This window comes from Balearica regulorum, chromosome 4 (genome assembly GCF_011004875.1).
Source record: "Balearica regulorum gibbericeps isolate bBalReg1 chromosome 4, bBalReg1.pri, whole genome shotgun sequence".
In the NCBI taxonomy this organism is placed as follows: Eukaryota; Metazoa; Chordata; class Aves; order Gruiformes; family Gruidae; genus Balearica; species Balearica regulorum.
The window spans coordinates 16,521,456-16,536,892 of record NC_046187.1 but is presented as its reverse complement, the minus strand read 5'-3'; positions in this window follow the sequence as shown (position 1 = coordinate 16,536,892).

The window sequence follows — 15,437 nt, the reverse complement described above, 5'->3', positions numbered from 1 at the left end:
GAAAATGATTAATCTTATTAAATATTTGACACAATGAACTACACAAAACATCTTTTGATGTTATAAAGAGAAGATAAAAGAATGAATTCTTATCTTTGTAATGCTTTAGCTGCATGACTTCTGGGTTCTTAGGCTATCATAATATAATGTTTATTAGAAGCCAAAACAAAGATTTCTCTCTTAAAGAAATATCAGAATGCAATACAGAAGGCAATCTGATAGATATATCCTATTCAAAAAGAAAGTACTGCATTTGCAAAATGCTAGGAATACTGAGCAAAAAAAAAAAAATGTATAAAAACAGTCAAATGAGAAACTCCTTTCTGGACAGGACACTCATGGTGTCTAACACACTAACAATAAATATTTTCAGTGGAATGTATAACAAATCTGGGGGACTTTTATTGAAAAATGGCCATGGGCAGCCATATTTTGGTTTTGGCTAAGCCTCAGTCATCATGTTTTGATTTAGAAGGAGAAAACCCAAACCACCTGTGGTTTTCATTTTTAATTCATGGCCCATAGGAATACAGACTTTACACTTTCCAGTTTTTCCTACCCATGTGCAGCCTGTTAATCAGAAAAATAATATTTTAAAGCTATTCCTATCCACGTGTAGAATTTTAAAGAGACTAAAACGAAAATATACAGAAGCCATCATCATTATTGCCCATGAGCACACAGGAGGGATCTTGCAAAATCCAAACCTCCAACCTGTGTGTCACAGGTTGCCCTTTCTAGATAGACCACATCTGCTGCAGTGCCAGCGCTCTTCAACTTAAGGTTATATGTTATTTTCTGAATTAATAATAATGGAGATAAGTGAAATAGCAGCAGATTTAATGTGACCAAGAGAGAGACTTCTGCTAGGTAACGCTCATTTTCTACAAGCACATCGAGCAGTTTTGAGGGGGCTATGGGCAGCAAACCTCCTTACTCAGCGAGGATCCAGGTAGCAGGCTGCAGGAAGTGGGACAGTACCCTGGAAAAGTAAAGGGAGACTACAAAAAAGAAAAGTATGCACACAATCTCCAGAGGTGGCAGGGATGAGATTTCAATGAAATGAAAACATGAACAGTCTGAAACCTGGTAGCTCAGGTGAGGAACACTCACTTCAGAGTTGTGCCTTATGTGGTTATGCCTACAAAGATGCACCAAAACGGAAATATCTGTCAAGTGCAAGTGCTCCCCCTACTTAACTTTAAAGGGAAAAGTGCATTTTATGTGCTAATCTACCACAGCAGACTTTCAAAACCTCCATCTTTTGTCATTCAATGAAATGCTGATATGCATTTCTTTTGTCTTAACCCACATCTAACTGGATCTCCAGCTGGCAGATGTTACTGGCAGCTCTCTTTGAGAAAATACACCGGGTGAAATCCAGATTCCTTTGAAGACAGTGGGAGCTTTGCCATGGACTTCAGTAGGGCCATATTTCACACGCTTCCATTTGATAAAGGTAGCAAACTAATAGAAATTATTTGTTTTTAAAATCTCTATCAAAATATAGGTACTTCCTTTCTTAGCTAAACTAGGCTTCACTTTTTTTCCTGTAACACCCCCATTGCAAGCAATTGGTTTTATACATTTGAATGTATGTATAGACACACATGCACATATGAATAGAAAATATGCATAAATACAGTTTGTATTAAACATATTTCAAATACTAAATACATTTAATAGAAATCCAGTTATGTAGACCGTTACCTTTCCTTTCACAGTTAAACTATTTCTATAATAAATGATCAATTCAGTTTTCCCACAGAAACTAAGAATATGATAGTTAAAAAGATAGTACGTAAATGTATATATAACCATTACCTATATATAAGTGAAAATCCCTGAATCTCTTTCACTGTCTGTCATATACGTATAAACATATACATGCAACAGTAAAATACCAAAAAAGCCCTAAATAAGGCAACTTCTCTGGAAAAGTTTTAATGAAGCAGAGAGAGACCACAATCAATGTGGCAATCAATGGCTTTATAAAGAATTCTGTGGTCGGAGGCTTGATCATATGAAATAGTCATAACAAAATTATAGCTTAAGGCCCCAGTAAAAGCACCATAAATTCTAGAGACACTCATCACATTAGTAAAATGACTAATACTTGTGTTTGTAGGTGCACATCCTTTGTTATAATGAATTACAACAGCTTCTGTAAAGTCTCTGTGATCTGCCTCTCAATGGCATTTTTCTAAAATGCTCCCAGAAGCAAATGATAGAACCAAACCCATACTTAATATTTATACATTTTGTTACTCTCCCTGGATTACGCCTTCAGTTTTTAAGCAGATGTATATCCATGCAATTTTTATAGTGATTTTGCTCTAAGTTATGCAGTAGGATGGGGTTCTTTGCACACAGTTACATTTTCTCATTTTTTCAATTGCCTTATATTTGTCAGCTTCAAAATAGTGAATAACGTGATCCACTGACATAGCAACATAACAACTGTTTCTCCAAAAGTGCCTGAGAAATAAGAGATGATTGAGCCCAGCAATTTTGCGAGATGGATACATATTATCCAAGTTTCATAAATGAGGAAGTCAAAGCACAAAATGCTTGACAAGTGAAGTACTTGTCAAGAATACCCAGCAATGCCATGACAGAACTGAAATTAGGTCCAAGATCCCCATTTTTCAGGGAGGAAATGGCTTGGCATAAAAGTTAGTCTCAGGTTTTACCAAACCTGAAGCATCGTGGCTATCCCACTAGCTCCCCACAGACACCATTCAGCTGCTGATCCAATTCACATTAAAGGAAACGTTCTGGATAAAGAGAACGTGTTTAAATGCCACGGAGGATCCATAGTAACCAAGGTCTACCAAAAGCTGAGTTTCAATCACCTGTTTGTCTTCCATTTCTTATTTGCATCTGGAGAAAACAAAACACAGAAGAAGTGAAAGTCAAATCAATTTTTGGCTAATGAATGGTCCAGCTCCTACATTTCAGGTGCCTTCCTAGGTGGGTGTTGCCAAAAAGGCCTGGAGTGAGGAGGGAAAATAGACAGTGCAGATATTGTCAGGGGAGAAGAGTTTTGAAGCTGGTTTGATCCAATGCAGGAAAATAATATTTAAAAGCTTTTTGTACAGACAAGAAGAAGTTAACACACAGACAGAGGTAAATTTATAAAACTGAAAAAAAATTATAAGCATGCCTATACAATATAACTGAAATTCTCCATCATTTTTATCATGCTGTCTTGCTTACATTCATGTGGTTTTAGTCTCACAGATGTTCTGGAGGATAGGACATGTAATATGGCTCCATAGTTTTCTAACCACAGAATATCCAAAATATATAACCAGGAAATCACTTGCAGTATGTGTGGGGTTTGGCAGATGGTATTTCTAAAAATGCAAATATCCAATATGGAGGTAGTGGAGAAGACGGATTTCACAAGGGAACAGTGTAACTCTTTATATGGAGTGTAAACTTTACACAGTATTCCAATATAGAACTGGTGAGTACTGTTAAAAAAGTTTCCAATGAATATTCATTTCAGTTTATAAACATATTCTCTTCAACTGTTTCAATGCCCTCTTTGTATTTGCTTACTGTGCATGTTCTAGCTATTGCATTTACTGGCAAGAACGTTTGTAGAAACAGCAAATTTTAAGCAAGTATTAGAGAAGATATATGGGAAACGAATTTTTAATTTGGAAGTATAGATGCTGGCACCAGAAATTTATTCCAAACAGGTATCCTCATCCATTCAAGAGGGGAATGTATGTGATCTGCAAGATCAAAACTAGCTTAGATTGAATTTGGGTTGTGGAATGCTTGCAACCACAGGCACTAGCAGTGCACAATTTTAAATTTTGGTCAGATGAGACAAAATCAGAAAGTAATGCATTCTTCTGCTAAGGAGCTTGCGTGTAATGGAGGGAAATCAGGAAGCAGGATGGTGGGAGATACCGGCTGAGCTGTATTCTGATTTCTGCTTAGATACCACTCAGCCTGATACAGTGATGAAAGGGGTAGAGAGAAGAAGGGGTGTCTCGGCCGAGGGGAAGCCTCCCAGCCATCCTGTTTAGGTTACAACCAAGCTTTTTCAGCTACGAGCGCTGCACTGATCATCCCTTTCTTCGCTCTGGAGCACAATTTCAGGATAGAGCAGGAAGAAAGCCCGTTTCCGACTGCTGAGGCAAGATGCTGTGCCCCTGACAGAGCAAAAGCCAACGCCTGGGAGGCACCGTGGGGCATGATAACCACCACTAGCAGTACAAGGGCTCTGCCTCTAGTTTTTTATCATCGGTTGGAAAAATCCTGAGACAAGCAGAACGACTCTGAGTTCCTTATAGCTGAAGGAATCTCTACCACTGATTTTCCTCACCTGACAAGCCATGTAGCTTCTAGTTCTGAGGGCTTTCAAAGCTAAATGGTAGGTTTGAAATTTGAATACATGAAATATGAAAACAATTTGAGCCAAGATTTGCTCACATGGGACCTGAATGACATGAAATCCTTGGTAATGATGGTTTAAGTTCAGATACCAGTAAGCATAGAAAAGACCAAGCAGATTTCATATGATGGAAGAAGTCATTTTACGTTGCACAGTTGCAGTCACCATCTTAATATACTATAAAATATATAAATTCAAGTTCTTAACTGGAGCAAGCAATTGCTGCTCCATCAAGCCGATTTGCAGTGGAACTGAAACATACCATTCGCCTGGCAATTCTACCACAAACAGACTGGATCTTTTGTTAGTATAGACTAGTAGTTTTATAACCCATAAAAATATTTACTAGAAAAAATTAGAAAGCAGAGCAGACAGAAATGCATGTCCTCATATAAAATTGTTGTAAACTTTAATAGAAATAGAAATTCTTCTAGAAGCTTTTTTTACACACATGCCACAGCTTAACTTTATGTACATGTATACACATCTCAAGCACATTACTCTGTAAAATGTTTTAATCACCTGATAATGAGAACCTCAAACTTGATTAAGTTCTGCAGCATTTTAAGGTTGAGGTTTAAGTTAAAGTCTATTTGTTCTTTTTCTTTTTAGCTCTGACTTTTGTATGGTTTTTCAATTCATATTTTGTCAAAGAAAAATCACAGAACAGAGAAAAAAGTTATCTGTGTCTGAACTGCTGACTTTCCTAAAGGGTCAGTTTCTTTCCAAGCTGTATCAAGCTCAGACAGCTTTCTGGCAATTTCAGTTCAGCTGCGAACGGCCAAGATCATGTGAGATGATCCAAAAGATTCCTAAAATATTAGATATGCCTGAATATATATTGCAGACTAAATATTTTCATGAATGTAATCACATGAAAGAAAAAAATCCCTAACACATATGAAAACCCAGCTTTACATACTTTACACTCTACTTATGAACCAATAAACTATATAAATTGGACCATCTCTTTCTTAGTGGCTTACATGGGCTTTCTCCACAAAAGTGAGTTCCAGCTGCAGTGAAGTTACATCCCACATAGTATCACTAATGTTTCACTGCTTTGAAAGGACCACACGGCTTGTTATAATGAGAATTTGTCTTCTCTGGTAAGAAGGCCTAATCCATGGCCACTAATTCCTTTGCAATGTGTTAATTGTCAGTGTGTACAGAAGTTGTTGCTTCTTCAGAAAGTATAACAAAATATCGATACAATTCTGTGCACCTGTAATTAAACATTACTTTTCTAAAACCTTATCACCAAACCTTGTGTGATTTTTTTCTTTATTTTGCATTCTAATAATTAGTATGTGATTGAAAAAAACACTTATCCTGTATTTGTGTATACCAGTAGTGCAACTTTGGTGCAAAAGATCATAGTTAATCTTCATTCGCTTCATTCATTGTCATAAATCAGTGGATATTTTTATCTACATGAAGAAAATAATTAATTCTTGAACCCGTAATTCCACATTACCGTATTTCCAAGTGTTAATTTCCAGTGATGTCCTATTCAGTTTTGCAACAGCAACACCTGCAGAAATTTCTAACTCAATGTACCCTGTGGCCCAGGTTCCTGGATTTCACAATTACACCCTATTTCTGGCCTCAGTTAAGTCAGCAAGACTTGGGAGCTTTCATGGCAATGGACCACTGTTGTAGCTGTGCAACAGCTCCTAACGCCTGAGCACTCTTTCTCCTCTACAGCAGTCGGAATACAGGCTACTTGACTGAGACACAAAGCCGTAATCCAAATAGCAGACCTAAAACACAGATAATGTAGCAGTACTATTATTCTTGGTTCTGAAATGCATTATCTAAAGGAAGAACAGGTACAAAACCAAAATAATTTAGGGTCATAGATTTCTTCTCCATGAAACAGAATAAATTATCATTAGCTTTCCAGTCTGAGATATGAATATTGGTGACACCAAGCACGGTTTAAAATTTTCATCTGTGCCTCACATCACAGTATTGGAATTGGAACTAAGATTTTAGTATTTTTTTCCAAGAAATTTTAAAGGAAGAAGGGCTGATCGATGTAAGAAGCTGAATAATCAGTACAGGTCTGACTCATGTGTTGCTAATGCAGTAAACAAGGGTGGTAAACAGTTACTTATACTCCATCAAACTTGATTCTCGTATAACTTACTGCAATTTTACTCCAAAATAACACAGCTGGACTTCTGTCCAGTTTCTCTTTTTATACTGTGACTGATGGTGTAATCCAAATACGGATTTAAATGTTTTTTCTCTGGATTCACACAATTACAATAGAAATCCATACCTTACGGTAGGAGTTTTCTTTTCAGTGTCTTAAAGGCAGAATATGTTTTCTTCCTTGAAAGGAAGTGATTGTGTTTTCCCATTCACAAAGTGCAAAAAGCCACAGTGACTTTCATTTTAAAATGGATGAAGACAAGGCAAACATGAAACAGCACTGAAGTCCTGTTCCTCCTGCAGTCAGTGGCAAAGCACCTTGTAGGACCATGGTCATACTCCAGAGAAATACATCTCTGATGGTTTTCCCCAAAAGCCATCGGCAGAGATCTGGGTACAAGAGACTGTGAAACGGCAGAAATATGTGAAGTGCTTAAAAATGTAAGCACTACTTAGAACCAGAATATGCCACTTTTCGCAGATATAAGAACATACCACATTCTTATTTTCTTCCTGTGGGAGGTCAGTGTTTATACTGCGGATGTGCCTGCCAGGAAGAACATTTTTGCGCTTGCTCTTTTTCCAGTTGCTAATCTGCACGTTCATTTGCCTCTGCTTGAAGAATGGTTTGTCTGAGCTTTTCCAGCATTACTGGCATTAGACCCAAACATTTTCACAAATTCGTGCCCTTTCACCGTCACCCCTCTGTAGCAGGCACAGGGTAGGAATTTTATCTTCCCGCCTGATTTGCCGTTCACACGGTACCAGGATGTGACTGCCCTCAGTCCTGCCCTGACCGCTGGACTGGATTTTGGAAGCAGGATCTGAAATTACAGAAACCTTGACAGTGGAGGTGTGCCCTGCTCTGGCCAAGTGGCTGAGAGACAGCTTTCCTGACCACCGCCTTGGTCCCTGGGCCCCCTCGCGATCCCCAGTTTGGCTGCGTGGGCACCAATAAGATTGCCCTCCTGCAGCATCATGCTGGTTTGTCTCAAAATGCTCATAAAGCCCTTAGTTATCCCTGGCAATAAGCTAGAGAAGAAACATAGCGCACAGTGCCTCATCATTTTATTTTGCAGTTGTTAAGCTCACCACAGTCTTGTCTTTGCCTTGCATCAGGAAAACAGCAACAAGATAACTAAACACCGGAGTTCCCTTTTGGGGGTATTTCCAGGCTACCTCCTAGTGGTATTCAATATACATTATTCCACACCGTGCATTCTACCCCAACTTTAACCAGGGTGCAGAAAGAAAGAAAGAAAAGATTGAGATGGTTTCTCCCACAAATTTGCATGAGCTTGAAGCAAGGACAAAAAGAGCAAGACCTCGGTGTGGGACTTTTCCCCGCAAAACACCCTCGGGTTTTAGCTTGTTTTAGTGGAGCTAACTCGTGTAGGATGCAGAACCGGCCCCAACCAGCCTGTTCAGGTCTTTTCCATTTGTGCTTTCCTCATCAGAAAGAAAGAAAGAAAGAAAGAAAGAAAGAAAGAAAGAAATGCATTAACCTGTCGGCCTGGCTGTGCCCTGGTTTCTGGGCAGCTCTCTGCGGCCGGTCTATCACAAGCAGCAACTGCTGCTGACTCCCTGGCCACGCTGGAGACAGTAAGCTGCCTCTCCTGGTCTCCAGCCACACAGCCAGGAGCTTGATGGCACTCACAGGCTTTTCCGAAGGATCCTGCAGCCTATAAGCTACTCTCAGAACATATAAGACCGAAACACGTGGGTTTTACCCCTACCCAGGGAGAGCCAAAGCCGTGGGTGAAAACAAAAGCCTGATCACTGCAGTGCCTCGCTGCTGCTCTCCCTAACCCTGCGGTTTGCAGGGAGATCTTAACTGAGCGTTTCCTGGTTTTCTAGTGTTTGTTTGGGGTTTTATTCTCCCACATCCCAGGAGGTAGGAGTTGAAGGAGGTATTGTGAGAGACTGCAGCCAAAACTCCATCTTGATAACATTTTTATGGGGGTGAAACTACAAAGAGCAACTCAACAGCTGCCAGCAGGGCTGTGTTAGCATGAAAGAATCGCCAGAAGCAGGCAAGTAATATTCATGCTGAAAATATGATTGATCACTTCTGTTTTTTCCTGCAACTCTGCCCTGGTCCAAATCCAGGCTCGGTGAGCAGTGACTTTAACTGGAGCTGAGTTCAGCATTCAGAGGTAGCTGCACTTATTTCCACTAAATCACCAGTTCACACACCAAGCCCAGGGCAAAGCTGGAGGCTTGTGCGTGGCGTGTTGCCCCGGTCTTTGGTTTGTGTAAAAATGACAGAAGCGGACATCGGTCATTTTTTTGAATTACATCCAAAAGGCAAGACAATTCAGTTATGCATGTGCCAAAAAGCTGAGGTAGTTAACTGATCACTTTGTGCTTACAAAATACAGCATGCTGCTAATCAAGGTCACTTTACCTTTGTTTCAAGAGGAGCTGAGGGATTTTCCAGACAGGTAAAGGGCTAAATTGCTGTTCACCTTCAAACACGCTGGCTCACTGTACATGCCTTTCTGAACAACATTCACACTAACAGAAAGCAGGATTAGCACCGCTGAAGGTAAGGATACTGAAATGACACGCAACCACATACGCCCTTTGGGTGACATACTGATTTGTCCTGATCGCAGGTACCATATATAACTTGCGTAAGAGTACATTTATGTAATTTACTTAATTTAACAGCTGATTTGCATATTCAAATATCTACCAAAGAATTTGCCTCTGAGTAAGGGTTTTTAGAAAAAAAATTAGTATAGAATCTGGAAAATATATTAAGACCTTTTTCTTAATTCTTTAAGTTCCCTGCTGCTTACAGGAATTAAGTATGGAAACAACATCTGTGTAATATTGTGAAGGATTTCAAAAGGGCTCCTCGAAAAGGGCTGACACAATCTTACTCCTTTTAGAAGAGGATATGAAATGAATTGCTTACTTTGGCTATTACATGCAGTCCCTTCCCCCTAGCAGCAAAGCCAAGAACTAGTGGCACGTCTGAGAAATTTTTTTACGGGGACTCCTTCAAATATTTTTGACTGTTTGCAATAAGACCTAAGAGAGGTCCCCTCCCATAAACATAACAAAGGAAATCGTTATACTAAAACCCCACTTCAGTGAATGAATAATAGATTAATAGAATCTTATGATTAATTATTTACATCATGTCTTTGCGTATGACCCTGACAGCTGAAGATGGTAAATTAGTAAAATACATATAAGAACTTTAAAAAAATCATAGAAACTTGTTAAACCTTAATTAGTTATACAAAAATAATATTATTATCCAATCTAGTAGATACTAGACACAAACCGGTAATTACCAGCAAGTCTAAAGAAATGTCATTTGACAGCAGGCAACACCTCCATCAGTGAAAATATAAGTGGAGGCTGCCCTCTCTCCCCTCCTGTGTAGATAGTGAGGAAATATTAGCCTGAACTGATCATGGGCCCAGAGTCTTGTAACACCACCCTTGCATAGGTAGACACCCCCACTTTGGCATATAAAAGAGGTATGTTCCCAAAGTCATGAATTAAAGTCTTAATGTCAGTATGGAGCTTGATGAGAGACTAGCTCAGCTTTAAAGATCATCTTAATGATACTTTCAGAACTTCTCTGGGCCTAATTACATTTATTTTGTACCGACTCCGAGGTTACTCATGTGTGAACACACAAAAATATTTCTTCTACTTTTCACAAATATTTCAACTGATTTTAAGTGAGGAGTTTGCCTAAAAAAGAAGGTGTTTTTTTCAATTGAAAGACCACCAACCGATTTGGGATGAAGCTATATGTTACATAAAGCTTCTCCCTTCCTTAGGAAAGCTAACCATGAAGTTCCTGATGACTTGTGATTAGAATAACAGAACAAAGTGCTCGCTTATAAGAAAAGGTAGTTGCAAACAATCCTACCATCTGAGGTAGGATCACTAAACAAGATCATGTAATGTATGTGTCTCTTCTTCGCCGCTTCAGGTGTGCCCATCCACATGACTTGCTACTCTCACAGCTCCTTTATATCACAAATGAGCCCTGCTGCACCAAGGCTTTACTGAACTGCCATCTCCTAGCAAGAGTAAATACAGGACAGAGAGTCTTGCGAAGGGGACACCAGCATCCTATGGACTCAGATCAGCTTCTGTGATCTGTGATATACAATGTCACTTTGTCAGGGAGATACTTATAAACACATACTCTACTTATCAGAAAATTGCCATGATGGCAACTCCACCTAGACACTGTTGCATTTAGAGTTGGACCAAGCTGTCAAACACAGTTCTTTAAATAACAATCTGCTTTTCTGCAAGTGGGGAAAAAATAACTGGATTTGTGTCGTAAAAATGCAGATTCAAAATTTTTAGGCATTTTTGACCAGCTGTATTTGAAATACCATGAATGTGAAACACGTTGCAAAAGCAAATAAAATGCAGACTTACATCCCAGCTGAGGACAGCTCGAGTCTCCACTCTGCAGAGATTTTTGTCGTCCCTGAAGACAGGGGAGGGAAGACCTGGCGCAGGATAAAGAAAGGCATCTTTTCCAGGAGCATGTAACCAGCTGCGGCATGGCTCCGCACCTCTGCTCCCCTCTCACAGATCAGCCCCTGCCTAACACCAGGCATGGCTTGACTCAGTCTGGAGGAGCCATGGTGGTGGTGAAGCTCCCCATGCCTGGTGAGACAAGGGTTGCTGTACCCTGATTCTTCATGCACCTCCTTTGGTACCAGGCGCTGGAACCTGGCTTGCCCTTACCTTGTCAGTTTGGCAGGAATAGTGGAGTTCACTGAAAAGATTATTTGTAGCAAGAATCCGTTCATGGATCAAGCCAGAATCCAACAATGCTCTTTCAAAATAATGCTGTCTAGTAAAAGCAACCAGCTGAAAGGCATTTTGCACAGTATCAAAAATGTAAATAGAATGGACAGTTGGCCAGTTACTATGAATTCGTATGAATATGTAGTCACCAGGCAAATCCAAAGCACACATGTAGTTCAGAAAATAAAACAGACGCATGTAAAAATGAATTGCATTAAAATAATTGTTCTGCACAAGTACAGTGCAATTGTTTTTCTGTGTAACAGGAACTGACCAAGAAAAAGAAGGTGCCTGTATTCTCATAATGGTATTTTAAAACACTGTGCTTACTCTCATGCATTTCTTATTCATAGGAAGAGTCCCCACTGAAGCTAGCAAGACTAAGTCCTCCAGGATCAAGCCCTTAATTTGTGCATTAACAGAGTACTTTAGCCTCCAGTATATTTCATCTTCCATATCTAAAAATTTCCCAATAGTATCACAAATACTTTATGAAAAATAAATATTTAGACAAGATAATGTATATTAATGTAGAACCTATTTAACATTGATTCTTTCTTTCCATTACAACTCATCTAATGCCATGGGCGGATTAGATCAGCCCGCATACACATCAACAAGGCTTGCAATCATCTAATTTATCCTCAGGGTACTAACTTCTAAAATTGTAACATTTGGGAATTATTAAATTTAAATAAAATGCTTTCGATTTTCCATTCAACATTCAACTCTTCATTTCAAAAGATAAAAGTAGTCTGAATCCTAAAAAAAAAAAAATCAGAAGAGCGTCAGCAGTATGATCAGAGCACTTTTTCTTCACTTGCACCAAGTGCTTCAGAAGCAGCAGCCAAATCAGGCAGGAAAGCAAAGAAGGACGGAGGCTGTGCCTTTTATCCACCGAGACTTTTAAGGAGATCATGGTACACTGCTGTAAGCTGCATCCGTAGTGTGGATGCATGCCCAGACACATGATTGCAATCAGGTAGTTGGAATAACTTTTCTATCAGCAGCATGTGAAAGATTGGCCAAAGCAACGTTTAGGGCCCAAATTGCTGCGAGCGTTCAATCCACTTTGCAACACTCTCCTTGTGAGAGAGCAGACCTGTGCCCAGCAGGCCAAGAGGACCACTGCGCGCCAGCCAAGCTTCAGCGGCGGGAGCTGCCACGTCATTCGAGAGATGCTCAACACCTTGCTGGGAGACGGTGGTGCCTCCCTGACTTGCGGCTGCTGGCAGCTTCTGCAAATGGACAGTCCCGGGGATGGCTGCGGATGGAGGTGCCTGACCCACACCCTCTCCTCACTGCAGCTCAGGCCAGGTTGGACAAGGCTGCAAATTGGCATCACTCCCCCAAAACGATGATGTCTTTGGTCGCAAAGAAGAGGAAGCGGAGGGTCGTGTAATGTGGAAAACCCTCGGCCAGGGCCCTGAGGCAAAACGTCTTGGAATCAGAAGCCCAGATAAAAAAGCCAAAGAAGCCTTTGAGCCCAGAAAAGGATTAAATGGATTTACTGGGTCCAGAGAAAAGCCAAGCAGAAACAAGGAAAAAATACACTGTCTTGGTTTCTTCAGCTCACTGCTATTCAAGAGGGAAGAAATACGAGTTACAATGAACTGGGAAAGGATTTTTCTGAGCATGTGAAAGGAAAAAAATATATTATTTGTGCTTATTTTATGTTGTCCAATAAACAAGTCTGGGAAAGGGACAGCCATATAGATTTCTGTATATTCACAGGGAACTGAGAAAGGGAGACTGGGGCAGTGGGCACACTGTTTCAGCCACCCATTGCAGGCTGGTGCTGGAGAAACAATTCTTTCAGATCACTTTGTCAGTGGCCATTTTCTGACATGCAGCATTTGGGTAAAGGCTGTCTGTACCATGGCCATGTTATTGGGGAACCATACAACTGCCCAAATCCTGATTATGGCTGTGACATTGCGTGTGCTAATGGATGCAATATGAATAGCTTTACTGTTTCTCTTATAATTTCTGTGTTTCTTGAGTATCAATAAAATGCTTATGATCCACACTTCTTAAAGACTCACCTTTGAAATGAGTCCTTGTATGCAGGCATCCTCTTCATTTATATTTGTATTTAACTTCCACTTTTTTAATACTCTAAGTCTGCTTATCTGTAGGAGACAGTTTCATAATCTAATGTGAATAATATTGATATCTAAGGATGAACGGAAATTCATGATGCCTATTCTGTTATTCAAAAGTAGGTGCTGACACTGTGCATTTCTGTTAGTATAAACATTTATTTGTTGGAAGAATAGTATAATATAGGCCTCCATTTCTGTTTAAATATCAGGTGAAGATAGGAAAAGATTAATAAAGCCAGACTTGCCACTAATTTATCAGAAAATGTCATAAATAGAGCTTTGAAAAATAGCAGAAGTTGCTCTGTGGCTCTCTACCGGATCTCCCAGTAAAATTTCCATTGCTCCTCTGGAGTCTTTTCTTTCTTTGTTTTTTCCTTCCAGAATACACATGGCCTCACCATTTCTGCTGTGCCTCTACATCAGCCCAAACATTTTAGCTATGTAAAAAGCTATTCGGGTGTCTCTGGATATGTTTTCTTGCCCTGTTTGGGCTGTTCCTCTTTAAAAGCACGGGCAGAGACCTGTTTTGGAAGAAATGCATGTCCACACATCTTTGTATATTCAAGGCCACATTTGTTTGCAGCAATTTGCTGACATGCTGCATGGTCACGTGCTCATTTCTTCATTTTCAACTTTATTTAATGCATTTCTAAAAGAATGAATATCTATCTGGACCATGAACTCTCCTTTATCAAAGTATATATTTGTAGGCTGTGATATCTCTGAGTACACAGATACCTGATTAGGTAACGTGTTTGCATTCAGGCTATTTGTGTAGCTGTTGAGCAGCAAGAGTCACTGAAGCACCGTCACAAAGTGCCAAATTTGCTGAAGTCTGAGAACCATTTATGGCTTCAGATAGTGATGCTTTGCTTCCCGCTGGTGTGCAGAGCAGATAAATAAGTTATTGTAGTGTTCTCCATCACCAGTCAAACAGAAATTATTTTACCATTACATGGCTTTAGCAATAGGATATATGCATCGGGACTGGCTTACTAACTTAAATGAGAATGGGAAATGTGAATAATTCTTGAGTTTGATACTCCTCTGCTTTTCCTCTAGTCTGTGTACTTAGATGTATGAAAAATGGATATAAAATGGTTCATACCCACTCTGCACATAATGTACAAAGTCACGTGTATGTAGCAGGGGAAATATATAAATCTGGAAGCATGTCTGTCTTCACCTGTGTGACTGACACACAACAAATGCTGTCTTTGAAGAGCTTCAATAATTTTTTTTTTCTTAAAAACTTTCCTTAAATCCTAAACCAGCTCAAAATTTCAAAATAGCTTTTGCTTTCTTCACTGAGGAAAATATTTCCCTTAGCTTTCTTCTTCTTTTTTTTTTTTTTTATGACCAGGGAGAAGCAACAACATTGGAAAAAAATTTCAGCAAAGGTATTTTCTCTCATGTCATGCTCCTCATGGACTTTCCTGTTCCTACTCACTTCACCTCAAAGGAATAATTAGTTGCTAAAAAATGTGTTTCATTTTGGCTGGGAGAAGACAGAGCATGTTTTTAATTAAGGAAGTGCTATTAAAATAAACTTTTCTAGGGATAAATATTGTCCAAGTCTCATAAATGAGGAAGTTGAAGCACAAAATGCTTGACAAGCGAACAAGATAATATATAACATAATTAGAAAAATACATTTTATTTTTCAAAAATGATTGACTGAAAAGTTGTCAGTCAACTCCAATATCAGCTCTATCTTCTCTTGCAAATGGTATCCTTCTGTTCTCATTCTCCTCTTGGGTCTACTGACTTCTTTCGCTCTTTCTTTTCCTCAAAAATCAGTTTCTTAGTTTTTGCTACTTCACCTTCTATCTTAATTGTCTCTGAATTTGCATCCAGAAAAAGTATGGATATTTTTCTTTCGATCAATATGTGTCTGCCAGCATGGAGTCTGGCCTCTAACACTTTGCTGGTCGCATCATTTTTATGCCTCATCCTTC